Source organism: Panthera onca, chromosome D4, assembly GCF_046562875.1.
Source record: "Panthera onca isolate mPanOnc1 chromosome D4, mPanOnc1 haplotype 2, whole genome shotgun sequence".
NCBI lineage: Eukaryota > Metazoa > Chordata > Mammalia > Carnivora > Felidae > Panthera > Panthera onca.
Window position 1 is genome coordinate 42,419,513 of NC_138351.1, and position 14,499 is coordinate 42,434,011.

Genomic DNA, 14,499 nt, shown 5'->3' on the forward strand with positions numbered 1-14,499 from the left:
TGGAGAACCGAAGGAAAAAACAAAAAGACGACAATTTTTAGAAGTGATTTCTGATGTTTATGTTGTTTTAACATTTAAAATGTTCCAAGAAAAGGATTACACTATTAACATGACTTTAGTGTACTGGCTCTAAGACACTAAATTCTAAACTTCAAAACAAAAGTCCTTATTTTCACAGGACTTTATTAAAATCCAGTTTATAGGTTGCTGTAAACATTTTTCCTCTAATTTTTGAGCTGGTACCTTATTAAGCATTTCATAGATCACGTTTTTGAGTAATCTGTAAAAAGTTAGACACACATCTATTCTAAACCTATACTATAGATGCCAATGTTTTAGATAGTAATTAAAAGTTGTAATTACAGAGATTGTATTTTTTAAAACCTTTTTGCATATAACTACATACTGTGCATGTACCCTCAATGAGATCCAATTAGTTGCAAAGAATTTGCATTTCAGTTAGTATGGGATAACAAGACTATAGGGAGGCACAATGCAATTCCACCAGCAGAGTAAGAAAGTGTGTTCTTTCTTGTTAGCTCTGTAAGCAATAATTCCCACAACTGACTGTTTAAAATGTTACTGATCTTTTCAATATTTGGGTACTGAGGTAGATTTAAGTTCTTCCCTCTATTAAAAAAAATATATCAGCCACAATGAACACTTGAAGAAACAAATGAACAAAGGATTTTGCTTTGCATGTATGTTTCTGGGTCTTTTTTTTTTTCTTGGTGTGGGGATATTTTCTTTATTTCTTAATACTTACTGATGATTTCTTAAAAGCACATTGCTTTATTAAAATAAGTTCTATAACTGGGGGACAGGGAAACCTCACTGAGACAGCTATATGTAAATATATATGGTTTTGTGATACAGGCATGCATTTAGTATACTGAGAAAGTACTCAAGGATTTTCATTTTTTCTAGTTATGTTCCCAGCAATGTAAATCCTGAGCAAATATCAAATAAATGTATATAATTTATATACACAGTATAACATGCATCTCTAGGACTTCTGCTGGTTCACGGAACAATACCTGTAATTCCCTGGGTTCCGTTCAGCAGCTGTTAACAGATTCTGTAATCTGTAATGACAGTAAACTGGCCTTTGCTCTTCTTTTATTCACTATTCATTTTCAAGGCTTGGTTAAGTACAGAGCTGGGTTAAAGATCAGTGGTTTTTCATGTGACACATGCTGGTATTCATCTAATGGCTTGTCAAGACAAAACTGTCCCTGTTCTTGCCAAAATAATAAAAATGACGCTCCACATCGCATGACAATCAGCACTTCCTTATGGCAAAACAACTCCAGCTTTTGTAGTTCATTTACTTTACATAAAAAATATTTTATTAACTGGCTATCCGATCCTATATGTGGAATTAGGTTGCCATTCTCAAAGGAAACTTTTTTAAGTTATGTATGGCCTCTCTTAACTCTAAAGCAACATGTAAACTAGTTTCTGATCAAATCAGACTTTACCCATATAAAAATAATGCCGAAGCTACAAATTCGTATGGCATTAAGGAATATAACTTAATACATGCAAATTATGCAGAAAGAGCAGGCTGGGCCCAGTCACAGAGGTGGGGGGAACCAATTGAGGAAATGTCATTTTTCTTGAGAACAAAGTATGGGACTTGCTTTGCAACATCTGTTGGGCTGTGTGAAATGTTAACAGATGTCTTAAGTGAAAAAAGGAAAAAGAATTAATAAAGGAAACCTCCTCTGAACAGATAATCCACCCAAATTTCCATATTCCTAAGGAAAAAAGTTGACAGCAACCTTTCTGCCTTGTGAAACCTGCCATCCCTACTTTATCGTGTAAAGTTTCATTTTCTAGGTGAAGGGATCAAATTTTTTGACTTGCTAAAAAGAATAGAGAAAAAGTAAAACTAACAATAATTCCAACTGAGGCTTTCCTTTTGTGAATAATTATATCATAATCGAAACTGCCTCTTTTCCCTTGAGTCAGATATGTAATTTGATGGGAGGACAGTGAAAAGTTCACCTCCCCCCACCAAAAAAAAACCCACACAGAACAATGAAATATTACCCTGCTGTGCCTGCATGTTGGGGGAAAGGAAAGAAGAGAAATTAAGGAGTACCTCTTCAAGTAGAGTTCTAATATACATTAAGGTGTCCTTCTTCACAATTAGGACTCACATATCATTTACACCTACATCCCTGTACTCTCCACTGGTTCCTACACTCCTTCCATTAGTAGCCTTGTAAAGGGTAAAACACCTCTCTTTCAACAGCCAAGTATTCTATAGCAGTATAATCTAATGATCATGAAAAAAACTTCTGGAATACACTACATGGATCCTGGTATTTAAATTTTAAGAAAACTGGAAAACTTTTCTTTCTTAGAAGTTAACAGTTTTCATTCATGTTTCAAATTATTAGATGATCTAGCCAAACATGAAGGCTAGTATGCCTTCATGCTAAGGTAGCAGTCTTTAATCCAGGTTAAAAAGATGATCACACACGCCAACTACTGAATCTAACCTAGTATCCACTTATATGTTCTATAAGTCTTCCTGTTTGGAGATATCTATTCTATTGCTTATGCTCTTAAAAACTAAGGACATAAGTTCATGCATTAACTAGTTCAAAATACAGTTAAGGATCTGTAAAGATTCTGATGAAGGAAGAAAAGTATTGTTATCTCTGATGACCAGTCTCAGTCTCTTCTCTCCCCTATGAAGAGTCTGCTTTAAAACTGTACATGTTACTTCGTGTTTACAGTTACACCTTCTCCAGATGGCTCCTGGCAGCCTTGGCTGGGCATTTCAACATATAGGAAACTCAGCCAGAATAGCCTGAAGATTTCAGGGGACAAGATCATGGTCCAAATTGTAAGTAAGACATGCAGTCATGCCTTTGGTTTTTGGTTTGTTTTTGGCCAAAGCATTGTGGGTGCTAAATGCTCTGGTGTTTACTCACAGGAATACCACATCAGAGCATGTGACAAGAAATAATAATAATAAGTGCCGTACCAAAAAGAAAATTGATCATTTACACTGAGGGAGAAAGCTTGTGAACTGAAAACATCATTATGTGACCTCAGACCAAGAAAGGAAAGCACGCCTAAGAAAAATATAAATATGACCAAAATTTAAATCACTTTAAACAGTGGCATAAATATTCCCTATAAGCAAACAACACCTAAAAGCTGCATCTTTTTATTATTATTATTATTATTATTCTTGCAGAAGGGAGAAACTGCTCTGGTTGACACTTGTCTCTGTACCAACTAGAGCAATCAATGTGATATAGCATCTGCTGACAGCCTAATCAGGGGCTCAGTTTCAGAAAAATATATCAAGTATATATCCGAACGCCATAATCCCTTGATACACTGTGAAAAATTTAAAAATTAAAAGATTTGGGTAGGTTGTGGTAGATGAAGTAGTTTATAAAATATTAGGGAAATGATAAGTACTTACAATCGAGACATTTGCAAATGCAAAAGCATTTTGAGGTAAGCACAAATCTTAAACTTCCAAAAGATCAAACATTTTACCTATCCTGTTTTGGTTTCAAAACAAAAAAGTAACTTCATACATTTTCTGTCAGGTCAAACTGACAGTGGCTTCTTTCCACCATAAGCTAAAGTCAATGTTTTATGAGAAAATATCCTAGAGGAAAGAACCAGTGATGTGTTTCCTTAAATGAGTATTAAAAAACAGGCCGGGGAGCATCTAGTGGAGTATTACTTCTATATCACCATGAGAAGTTGCAAGGAATGTAAAGATAGTATTAATTTATTTACTTCCTTGTAAAGTCTGTGGACAGAGAAGCTTGCAGCCCCACTGAAGATGTCCTAATAATAGTTTAAATTACTGTCAGGAAGGAAGATTGAGACTCAAAGATACCCAGGAAATCCAACACTGCTTTTTAGAATTATCATAGAAATAAAGCAACTCTATTGATGGTACCCACTTACATGAAATTCACAAACCTAGAAAACAAATTTAAAAAGTGCAATACCAATACACCTGAAGTTCCAAAATCTTTGTAAAACAACAGACTATGTTATATCCGTACATATTTAAATAGAAACATGTTGAAATAAATTTGAGTGAACCTGGAAATGGTTTCCAAATTAAGAAACCCAGAAGATATCAGAAACTCAGTAGAGCACGTTAAAAATAGGAACAGGATCTTAAGTCTGAATAGAACTGATCTTCGGTGGGGAGTAGTGGTTGCCAAGAGGCACAACAAAAGCTTCTAAGGTACAGGTAATATTCTGTATCTCTACTTGGTGGTTCTGGGTATGGTCACTTGGTAAAAATCCATCAAGCTATATACACTTATGATTTGTACACTTTTCTGAATGCATATTTCACTTCTTAAAGTTTACTACTGCTACTGTTAATGGCACTACTATCAAAAATAATAATAATAGATTAAAACTATAGGAAAGAAAGAAAAGGAAGAAAAAAAAACGCCATGGGAGAAAAAAAAGAGACTAAAGCCATCAGGTAATTTATCACAATCAAAAATTAATCAAATAACTGCCATTAAATGTACTGTTTGCAACAGTTTCTTCAGAGGTAAGAAGCATTAAGAATCAAGTAAATATCTGAGTTTCAGAATGAGGATACACGTGAAAGGCAGTAAAAGGGTGGAAGAAAGAATTCGGTGAGAGATACCTTAACTAGGCAGTACAAGAATGTGAGTATATCCAAATGGCTTAAACAGAAAAGAACATCATATACAACACGGTGTCGTGAATTATGCTTGCCAGTTTTGCTCTTTGAGATTGTCCTATGATCTGTAATTATGACTATTTGGGGATAGGTAATTTGGGGTGAGCACAAAGTGTACCTGTTGAGACTGGGAAGGAAATTACATGTACCCTGCAAAATAGTATTACTTGGAGGCACAGAGTGTATCAAGACAGGTTTGTTTGTTTGTTTGTTTTTAATTGCAAATATAGCATACTCCTCTGACTACCCAAACACATTTTAAGTGTTTTTAGTGTCCAAGGCTGACAGCAGCCAACCGTTAAATAAACAAACCCTGGGGAGAATGGAAGCAACAAAGTGGGAACACGTGAATAATTTGCTAATTGATAAAGGATACACTTTTGCCCTCAATAGCTCAGTTTCTTGCTCCTTTTTCTTCATTTATTATAAAGAAGGTCATTTGAAACATTTTTAGTCACTGCTAGAGAATACTGATCAAAGCCCTACTTGCCAAGTAGAGGAAGGTGTAGGGAACATGAAAGTTAAGGCATAGTCCTCGCTCACATGAAGTTTACAATCTAGTACAGAAGATAAGCCATGTACAAAAACAACCTTAATAAAACAGAATGTGATAAGAGAAGCAGCAGCAGAATCCTAGATGACTTGAAAAAGGAGATTCCTTCCAGCTGGTGTGGTAAAAGAAAGTTTCTAAGCAGAAGCAGTATTTGTGCTGGAATTGAAGAACCAATAATATTCCTAGAGAAGTGATCTAATTTGCCTTGAAGATAAGGTAGGATTTGTGTAGAGCAATGATGAATGAAAGGGACAGACTGGTCAATAGGAACTATTATTACTGGAAGGGTCTTATACTCCACTGTAAAGAGTTGCTATTTATCCTGTTATCCACCAACAGTCAAAACTGCTGAAAGCTTCTCAACAGCGGCACGGTATGATCATTACTGTATACACTAAGAAGATTTATCTGGCAACAGCATGACAGACAGACTGAAGTGTGAAAAGACAGAAGCAAAGACACCAATTAGGAAGCTATTATAATAATCTGGGTAAAATGATTACAGGCATTAGAGCCAGGAAAAAAAAAAAAGAGCAGATACAATGTGGAGATAAAACCCAGGGGACAAGAATGACTGATAAAATGTTGGTAACAAATGAGAACAAAGATGACACTAAAGCTACAATATTCTGTGCATGGAAAATGGTAGCAGAATCAAAAGAAATGGGGATGATCTAGTTTGTAGAAAGCTGAGTTAGAGCTCTGTGTGGGGAAACAGGAGATCAAACTAATGACAAGGCAACTAGAAATGTTCAGAAAACAGACTGACGCTAGAGTTGTCAGATCTGGAGACATCTACAGAGAAGCAACACAAAAGGTAAACCAAGGCCAAGGTCAGCATTTTGGGGGACACCTATGGTTATTGTGGAAGAAGACAGAAGGAGCATTAACAAGGGCACTGTGATTGCCCAATGTTCTGAATGACAAGAAGTTGGAGTTTAAAGGATGGTCAGATTTTTAAAAAAACAATGCTATATTTAGAGTATAGTGAAACGAAGCACAGTAGTAAGTAGTAGTAAATACAGTAAGAGTGTTTAAAACACAATGGGTGGGGATGATAAATACCAAAATCAGAATAATGCTGGAATGTGGGGGTAGGTATTGGAGAAAGGATATGGTAACCCGGGGCTTCACATGTATTTTTACATGTTAGGTTCTTCTGCCTGGGCAAATGGGTGTTCATTATACCATTCTTCTTGATATATTTGTGGTTGTAATATTTTATAATTATATTTTGTGTCCCAAGAAAGAGCTCTTAATGCACAAATTGGTATGAAAGTTACAGAATCTGGATCGTAAATGAGTTAAGAAGTAAGCAAATTATAAAGACAAGGACGCAGAAAAGGTAAAACATTCTGGAGCAATTCTGCAATGCAAGCAAGTAAAGTAAGAAAAAGGTGGTCTGAAAAGTTTGCAGGGCCTGGGAGAAGCTGTGTTAGTGTGTTGACGGTTTGTTACTCATTACAGGGGGGAAAAAAGAGTGCATCATAGGCAAAGGGGACAAAGCCAGTGGAGAAAAGGATATTGAAGATCTAAGCCAGAGGGAAAATGATATAAAAGGGTCCTAGGAGAGAATATGATCAAGACTATAAATAAAAAGGGTGCCCCTGAAGGGAGAGGGAAATTTTTTTTTCAGAAACCAAAGGTAAGAGATATAAAAAAAAATCCTGTGGTTAAAAAATATATGTATTGAGAGTGCTCATGTCAGATAACCAATTTACTACCCATCTCCCCAACTAAATTCTACATTTGTTGAAACGTAAAGAGTTTTATCTACCTTTGGTAATCCAGGGCCTAACAGAATGCTTAACACACAGTAAATGCTCAATAAATGACATCTGCACAAAAGAAGTGATCATCACAGAAAACACTGACAGGATAAATAAAAGACCAGAAGGTAGAAAGAGTTTGGTCCAACTGGAGAGGATAAAATGAAAGTGAATCAATGAGAAATGAATAAAAGAAATGGCAAACAGCAAAAGGGACTCAAGCCTTGGTTCCCGAAAAATCTCGAGAAATTACAAGCAAGCAGACTGGATTCAAGAAGTGTAGTTCAGACTTCCCACTTTGGGAAGCAGAATACTTAGAACCAGAAAGGAGTTTTGTGTTTTTTTTTTTAAATATTTACTTTTGACAGAGAGAGACACACACACAAAGTATGAGCAGAGGAGGGGCAGAGTGAGAGGGAGACACAGAATCTGAAGCAGGCTCCAGACTCTGAACTGTCAGCACAGAGCCCAATGTGGGGCTCAAACCCACAAACCGTAACATCATGACCTGAGCGGAAGTCCTACCCTTAACTGACTAGGCCACCCAGGCGCCCCCAGGAAGGAGTTCTTAATTCAAAACTGGTAAATGCCTTGCTCCAAAACAAACACCCTAATAGGCAACAGTACATTGTAAATCACTGCCCTTATAAGGCATTCCTTTAGCACATAATTCTTATAAAGAAAAACACTGAGAATTGACTTGACACTTTACTTAGCTGTCCCTTGATTCTAGGTGTTTACTATGTAGTGTTTTTTAAATGTCTGTACATGTACTGCTAATGAAATTTCCCAAAGCAAACAAAAATTGAAAATCTTTATGCTATGTCACATATGTGATTTGCATGAAGGAGCAGGAGATGTGGAAGAAAGTCACTTCATTAACAAATGAGACAAAGCTGAGGAGAGCTAAGCTCCACTACTTACTGCCTGGTTCTTATCTCCAAGACTGCAATTGTGGTCTAAAGTCACACCAACCCTCTGCACAATTAGTGAGGGCTGCATTAGCAGAACTGGGCACTCTGAGTCCAGGATCTCTCTAGAGAGCAGGGAAATGATGAGTTCCATCACCTGGCCAACATCAGCAATCGCCAAACAGTCACCTCAGGGACTCGGACAAAGACATTCATCTGCTGCACTGGCAACCACTACAGCCTGCCTACCTAACAGAGTCCTCTCTGTGAGGACCACTGTCTAAGTGACCTGTCATAAAGCTTTATAAAGCAGCATTAATACTGTGGGCCAAAATGAGATTGATCTTTGAGCTTCGTGGTCTCCTGTTGTCAACGGTGCATTATAAAACCAATACTAAATACTTTATAAACAGGTCTCCCTACAGTGTATTAGAAAAACAGTGCATATTTCATGCCCCATAGTTAGGTAGCCACATATCCATCAGACTAATAAATTATTTATTAGGTGCTCAGAAGTGCAATAAGAGTCAATAAACTAACTTCTGAATACTTATAAACTACTATTTCACTAGAAATTGTACCTGAATGAGAAAACTAGCACACTACCTGAGTGGGGGAATGGAAATATCCAGCTCTCTGAAGTGTACCATTAGAAGGAAGCACAGGTCTCCTGGGTGAGAAGAGACATAAATTCCGTGCCCTGAAAAGAGTCTTGGTGATTGAATTTACACAGAGAACACAACCCAACCCTATCCTCCCCTCTCCATTCTCTTCTATATAGTTTTATCTAATCTTACCAACCTTGGAGACGGCTCAGGAAAATAAAAATTGGTGGAAACATTTCAAACGTGCCCTGAATCATGCCAGATGACATCCACCAGTAACAGTTTGCACTTGACATCTCCAAAGAAACTATATAATGGTTTAAGTGCACAAGCTGTCTGCTACATGTATGGCATGGAACTGAACATTCATGAATCCAACATTTAGGGTAGGATTTTTTTTTTTCTATTTTCAGTTAAAGCTCCCAAGACCATAGACAACCTATGATACAGTCCTGATGCCCAATCCAACATCATCAGGCCCCTCTTTCCTGATTGATTTTATCCCTCTGGAAAAGGACTTTCTGTTCAAGAATGTATTCCAGCCCTTCATGAAGGAATTCTTCAGCTGGGAGTTATTTCCCAAACTATCAGAGGCGTGGACCTTTGTGTAGTATTGTGGGTGCCATGGTTTCACATGTTGGCCACATTAATACTGGAGATCAAGCATCTGTAACCCACAGCTGAGTGTACTCCAGCCCCAAAGCACCCGCAAGGCTGGTGCCAATGCAAACCACTCTTCCCATCCCACATCTGAACCACACTGGTTTTCTCCAGGAGCCAGGGGCTGAGATACAGTTCTGAAAATGAAGGTTTTGGGTTCTTTCCATTCACATGATGGGTATAGAGTGTTGGGAAGAATACTGCCAGAGGGACTGGCTTTTTTTCTCTCCCATTCCACACCGAGTGAATAAACCATAAAGAGGTTTACAGTGTCTAATGGTGTTCCAAAATCTCCCAGGGGAAAAACCTAAACGGATAAATATATAGATTCTCACACACTGTTTTCATTTTTCTTCCTAGAGTCTTATGGTTTTACCCCTATAGGCTGGAGTTTTTAAGGTTGAAAAACATCTTATGTGGATAAGGAAAAAGAAGTAGAAATAAAGGAGAAATATGGCAGAGACCTGATTTTACATCACTTTCTCAAAGATCTACCCAAATCCTAGAAATAATGAAGAGTTGATGTAGAAGTGTAAGACAAGACTTGTTTCTTGTATTACTTTTGCTACCACAACCACTACAGCTCAGATGATTATTCATATTAATGAGTTTGGTATGTAGACAAACTATAAAAGATGCAGTCTCTGACCTCAAGTACTTATCTCTGTCTTTTGGGATTTACTCCTCCTGCTAGATTTACTTTTATTCTACATACCCTTGCCCAGAGGAAGTGATCATCACTCAGGACTTGGAGCATTTCCATGGGTGGGGTTTAACTATGGCAATGAGAAGTGAGGGAACTTTTGCCCTTGGACAGAGACAATGTTGGCCCCACAGCTCAGGATGTCTAGTTTGTAACATAGAGAAATATAAACTCCCTGTGAAATTACACACTGGCCTCACTAAGCTTTATCAGAAAAATCTTATAAAGTGTGAAAGCATATAGCATTCCTGTGCTTTATCACATCAAGCACACATATGCACAAACCATATCACTGCACACAGATGAGCTAACATCAGACAATAATCTCTACTTAGCCTTTACATTCAGTTATTTATGTTTTGTGTGCGTGCTGATAGCATATGTAGGAAAGAGAGCCATCTATGGAGTCAGTTTTGCCCAGTGGTTAAGTCCCAAAGTTCTACAGTCAGATTACTTGACGTTGAATACCTGTGGAACCTTTTAAAAAATATGTGATCTTGGCAAGTTACTTAGCCTCTCAAAGTGCCAAAATTCCTCAAGTATAAAAAAAAATAATAGTTCACCTAATTATTGTGAATATTACATATTTCGATTAGCGCAAAAAGTTTAGCTGAGTGCCTAGAACATAAGCATTCAATAAATATTAGTTGCTGCATATACATATGTGCATAAAGAGATTTCAAACTATAAGCCCACAGGCCAAGTTTGGCCCCGAGGCCTAGTTTGTTTTGCTTGGCTTCCTACATGAGTGTGTATGCATATGCATGTATGTGCGCTTAATTATTGGCCAACATGTAAAAAAAATCAAGAAGTTTTAAATTAAAGTCTGGCTTTCCAGCTGCTGGGGATGGAATGGGAATAAGCAAAGGGTGGAGTTTCAGGGAACTAAAGATACAGCAACGGAAACCTGTGTCCCTTCATTACAACATTCTGCTGCAGTGGAGCAGAAGCTACTCTCTTCAGCATGTATTCACAGATGAGCAGAGTCTTCACCACTCTTTACATTAGACCCCAACTGTTTACCTCAATTCCATTATTTGCGTGGCCATTAAGGCCATCTGAGGTTGTAAATCCTGGCTATAAGTTACACCTCATTAACCTGACATATCTATATGGAGAATTCATTCACACATAAGTGAAAGTCATACCTTTTTTTAAAGGTACCAAAACTGTTTTCTGTTTACCTCTTATAAAAACAACACAAATTCATTAAGTTCCCTTTTGCATTTCACAGCCTTAAATATATATATACACACACACATATATACACAAGTGTATATACATATACATGTATATAATAGTATACATATTAGTATACATATATATTACAGTAGATACATATATAATAGTATATATTATACATATATAATAGATATGTATATAATATAGTATAACATAATATATAGTATATATAGTATAGTATATATAGAATAATATATAATAGATATGTATATAATATACATATACATATATACATATATACATATATACAATAGTATACATATATATTATATGTTTAACATATATATTATATGATATAATATATATATTATGTATAAATAGTATACATATATATTATATATATGCATACATATATGTTTACATTATACAGTGAGTAAACCCATTACCTGTCACTGTATTAGAGCCTCTGCTACAATTACAGACACAGGCTTTGTGAGAGCTATTAAGTACCAGTGGTTCTCAAACTCAAACACTTTTAACCAGTAGAGACCTTTAAAAAAAAGAAATTCACACTAAATATGTAGGACAAAAAAAGCACAAAGCTTGGGACCCTTGGCCTCTGTAGTCTGAGATACCGTCACAGAACTGAAATGCTGTGCCAAAAATGTTTAGAGAACTGATCTACTCCTACTCCTTTACTATATAAACAAGGAAGAGGGAAAAAAAATGATGGTGGTACAGCATGAACCATTTTTTGAGCCCTGGGCTTCCCTAACTGCTTTTACATCAGAGTTCAAAGCAGTGGTCCAGAAATCTAGCAGCATGTGACAGCTGCTCCACTGACTTGTAAGAACAGACTATTAAACTTTCAGGAATTTTACAAGTCAGTTGACTTCACCCTGGTAACTTGAAATCGGCCATGGTGGGAATATTTATACCACAGCAATCAGCAAATGCTACAAATCCAAGCTCCCCTGCCCGATAAACCATTTTTAAACATTTACAAGCACATCACTGGTTGAGATTCTGACATCTGCCTATTGGGCATCTTCATATGGTACATGTGATCATGTATGTGTCTTTGTACTTCTTTCTAGAGATTTGGGGATTTGGGTGCAGAGTATGAAAAAAACCAAACCAGACGCTAAACAGTGAGAGGAAATAAATCAGTGCAGAAATTTGAAATGCTTAGTATGTACAACACATTGTGATGAATATTACAAAAGATACAATTACAGTAAGATCTCAGCATCCAGAGCCCTTAAGAAATTAATAGTTCTGGATAGACAAGGAGGCTGGGGGATGTTACCATACATTTACTGAGCACCTGTTGTGTGCCAAGAAGAGAATAAACTACTTTTTCATTTGTTCTGCACAGGTCCTATGAGATAGGTATTATTATTTTCATTTTACCAATAAGGAAATTGAAGCTAAGAGAGTTAAGTCACTTGGCTAAGGTCTCATATTAAGTGTCAAAGTGGGGATTCAAAACCAATTTGGTCTGAGTTCAAAATATGTGCACATCCCAATATCCTGCAATGCCTTCTAAAGTTTCTGCAATTTTAGGTTAAGAATTTTCTTAAAAGGTGTTGTATATATACCTTGTTTTTTTAAATAGGGTAATTCTTGATAATTAAAATTTTTCATTTTGAACATCAAATTAAAATGTAGTGGTACCTTCAGGGCTTCTAAGGGCTTATGGGGTCTCTGTTTACTCTTGGAGGAAAAAAAAGAATCTCTGGAAATACTCTATTTTTTAATTTAAAAATTTATCATTTTGTCCTTTTGTAGTTAGCTACAAAATAATTACTTCTTATATCTCAATATCTGCCTTTTTCACACTTCTAGAATTTGCTGTCTGATTTTACCATGAACCTCTCAAAGGAATATTAAGCTGCTGTCAACAAAAATGATATAAAGCTATGAGTATTGATGAGGAACATCTCCAAATAAATCACAAGAGGCCAGACACAAAATAGTAAATATGGTAAACTCCCACTCATATTAAAAGTAGAAAAGAGAAGGGCCACCTGGGTGGCTCAGTCAGTTAAGTGTCCAACTCTTTTTTAAGTTTATTTTATTTTATTTATTTTGAGAGACACGGAGGGTGAACAGGGGAGGGGCAGAGACAGAATCCCAAATAGGCTCCACACTTAGCACAAAGCCTGACCTGGGGCTCAAACCCACAAACTATGAGACCATGGCCTGAGCCAAAACCAAGAGCCACTCAACCGACTGAGCCACACAGGTGTCCCAAGTGTCCAACTCTTGATTTCAGCTCAGATCATGATCTTGCCATTCATGAGTTTGAGCCCTCTGTGGGGCTCTGCACTGACACCATAGAGCCTGCTTGGGATTCCCTCTCTCTTCTCTCTCAATGCCTCCCCTACTCATACTCTCTCTCTCTCAAAATAAATAAACATTACAAAAAAAAAAAAAAAGAGAAAACTTAAGGAAGGGGTAATAAATACTTCTATATTTAGACTAAGCTATTTCTGAAAATACCTTTCTTTATTTTTTAATGTTTTATTTATTTTTGAGACACAAAGAGAGACAGAACACGAGTGGGGGAAGAACAGAGAGACAGACACAGAATCCAAAGCAGGCTCCTGGCTCTGAGCTGTAAGCAAAGAGCTGGATGTGGTGCTCAAACCCAAGAACCATAAGATCAAAGTCAGATGCTTAACCAACTGAGCCACCCAGATGCCCCTGGAAATACTTTTAAAAATCTGGTAAATAGAAATTACTTCTGAGTAGGAATGGGAGATCTATTTCTCTGTACACACTTATGTACTCTTTTCTCACTTCTGGCAATTTTTATGTATTAGCAATTAAGAAAACAAAAAATGGTTTTAGCATTTTCAAATTCTAAGCAAAATGTAGGGGAAATGACTTTCTTAGAAGTTTGATATCTAAGCTTGAATGCATTGTTGCATCTCTTCAGGATACTCAAAAGCACTGCTTTTCCTGGTTCTCAACTGTGCTAATATTTTTAAGGTTTTAATATGGAAGACAAAAGTCTTTTAATTTCACCTGACTTATAGTGTAGTTGGTAAGATCACACATAAGCCGATGAGTATTTATAAAACATAAATAACTGCTCTCTCTTACCAAAGCAGAAGTGCCACAAATCAGTATTTGTGTTATTGGCTACAATGCTTCCAAGAGCATAATTTGATCAAGCAAAGGATAGGAGTTGAGTTTCTTGGGCTAAGGAGAATATCAAAAGTCAAACAGAACATTCCAAATTAGTAGAGAAGCATGAATAAAAGTAAGGGTAAGAAAGTACTGTTTGGGGCGGCTGGGGGGCTCAATCGGTTAAGCGTCCAAGTCTTGATTTCAGCTCAGGTGATGATCTCACGGTTCATGAGTTCAAGCCCCGCATCTGGCTCTGTGCCG

The 14,499-nt window shown here is 36.8% G+C and overlaps 1 protein-coding gene and 1 long non-coding RNA gene across 11 annotated transcripts in view; one reads left to right on the plus strand and one right to left on the minus strand.

Moving 5' to 3' along the window:
• BNC2 (basonuclin zinc finger protein 2) overlaps positions 1–14,499 on the minus strand; it is a 433,693-nt gene that overhangs the window by 296,848 nt on the left and 122,346 nt on the right. The gene's annotated exons all lie outside the window — the stretch shown is intronic.
• The window catches only part of LOC144614177 (uncharacterized), a 42,333-nt gene that overhangs the window by 4,757 nt on the left and 23,077 nt on the right, over positions 1–14,499 (plus strand). For both annotated transcript variants that reach the window (XR_013551761.2, XR_013551762.2), the window contains exon 2: positions 2,751–2,860. This is a non-coding gene — a long non-coding RNA (uncharacterized LOC144614177). The remainder of the gene's footprint in view (positions 1–2,750; positions 2,861–14,499) is intronic.